Here is a 2095-nt window from a genome sequence, read left to right on the forward strand (position 1 = left end):
ATTTATTGTAGAGATGAGGTCTCGCTGCCCAGGCGGGTCTCGAACCCGCGGGCTCAGGCAATCCACTCACCTCAGCCTCCCAAAGGTGCGGGATTACAGGCTGAGCCACCGAGCCTGGCAGGTATTTTTTTTTTATTTATTGTTGAGAGAGGTCTTGCCAAGTTGCCCAGGTTGGTCTTGAACCCCTGGACTCAGGCAATCCTCTCACCTAGGCCTCCCAAAGTGCTGGAATTACTGCCATGAGCCCCCACGCCTGGCCTATTTTTTATTTTATTTTGTTGTATTTTATTTCATTTCATTTTTTTTTAGTTGGAGTCTCACTCTGTGATCCTTCCGCCTTAGCCTTCCAAGTAGCTGGCTACAGGCCTGCACTACCTCACCCAGCTAATTTTTTTGATTTATTGTAGAGATGCGAACTCGTCAAGTTACCCAGGCCATTCTTGAACCCGTGGGCTCAGGCATTCCTCTCATCTCGGCCTTTAAAAGTACTGGAATTATAGGTTTGAGCCACTGTGCTAGGCCTATTTTTAATTTTTTTTTTTAATAGAGAAGGAGTTAGCCGGGCTCAGTGGCTCAGCCTGTAATCCTGTGCTTTGGGAGGCTGAAGTGAGTGGATTTCCTGAGCCCGTGGGTTCGAGACCCGCTGGGCAACTTGGTAAGACCTCATCTCTACAATAAATCAAAAAATTAGCTAGGTGTGGTAGCGCGCCCCTGTAGTTCCAGCTACTTGGAAGGCTGAGGTGGAAGGATCGCCGGAGCCCAGCAGGTCGAGGCTGCGGTGGCCAGAAGCGTGCTACTGCACTCCAGTCTGGGTGACAGAGTGAGACTCCAACTCAAAAAAAAAAAAAATAGGGAGTTTTTCTATGTTGCACAGGCTGATCTTGAACTCCTGGCTCAAGTGATCTTCCTGTCTTGGCCTCCCAAAGCTTTGGGTGCATGAACCACAGCACCCTGCTGCAATTTCTTGACTTGTGTGTATGCATCTCCCTATCTTGGTGTCTCTCTCCTTTCCAATCTATTCTGGCTTTTTGGGGAGCTCCCCTTACTCGCAGGTGCCCTGCTCTCTAAAGCCTCATTGCTACCCTCCTGTGCTGTCAGAGCAGTCCTGGCCTCTCAGGGTTAATTAATTTATTGCATGTCTCTTGTGTGCTGGGAGATCCAGATTTAGTGGTGAACAATGAATGTGACCTAACCCATTGCTGTGATGAAATGACCAAATTTTTAGTTTATGTTTGGCGGCCTGGGAAGCGAATGGGACGTGACCACCTACCTAGTGTTTGCAAAGTTCTGTACTAGGGGTGAAGCCTGTGGAGACAGTTAAGGCGAAGCTCCTGTTCCAGAATCACTGCTAATTTACTACAGAGAAGAAGTTGGACCGTCTCTTTAGATGTCTTTGGAAAACCATTCTAAAGTATTTTCCTGTCTTTTATGTTGTTGATAGTTTTTTTTTTTGAATTGGAGTCTCACTCTGTCACCCAGACTGGAGTGCAGTGGCCCCTCCCGGCCACCGCAGCCTCGACTTGCTGGGCTCTGGCGATCATTCCGCCTCAGCCTTCCAAGTAGCTGGAACTACAGGCCCGTGCTACCACGCCCAGCTAATTTTTGATTTATTGTAGAGATGAGGTCTTGCCAAGTTGCCCAGGCGGATCTCCAACCCGCGGGCTCAGGCAATCCACTCACCTCAGCCTCCCAAAGCGCTGGGATTACAGACTGAGCCACCAAGCCCGGCTGTTGTTGATGGTTTTAAAGGATAAGGACCTTACATTCTGTAGGTTGACTCCCAGCTGGTGCTTTGAAGCATCAGATTATGCTTTCCTTTTTGTTTTTTTTGGGTTTTTTTTTAAGTTAGAGTCTCACTCTGTCACCCAGGCTGGAGGGCAGTGGCCAGCTCCCAGCCACCGCAGCCTTGACCTGCTGAACTCAGGCGATCCTTCCCCCTAAACCTTCCAAGCAGCTGGAACTGCAGGCACGTGCCACCATGCCCGGCTAATTTTTTTTTGTTTTATTGTAGAGATGAGGTCTCACCAAGTTGCCCAGGCTGGTCTCAAACCCATGGGCTCAGGCAGTCCTCTCACCTTGGCCTCCCAGAGTGCTG

At 49.4% G+C, this 2095-nt stretch overlaps 1 protein-coding gene across 1 annotated transcript in view; it reads left to right on the forward strand.

The window, feature by feature from the left end:
• The window catches only part of GLE1 (GLE1, RNA export mediator), a 47947-nt gene that overhangs the window by 978 nt on the left and 44874 nt on the right, over window positions 1-2095 (forward strand). The gene's annotated exons all lie outside the window — the stretch shown is intronic.

The sequence above is a fragment of the Carlito syrichta genome, unplaced genomic scaffold (genome assembly GCF_000164805.1).
Source record: "Carlito syrichta isolate Samal-C Ts95f unplaced genomic scaffold, Tarsius_syrichta-2.0.1 Scaffold304686, whole genome shotgun sequence".
Lineage (NCBI taxonomy): Eukaryota > Metazoa > Chordata > Mammalia > Primates > Tarsiidae > Carlito > Carlito syrichta.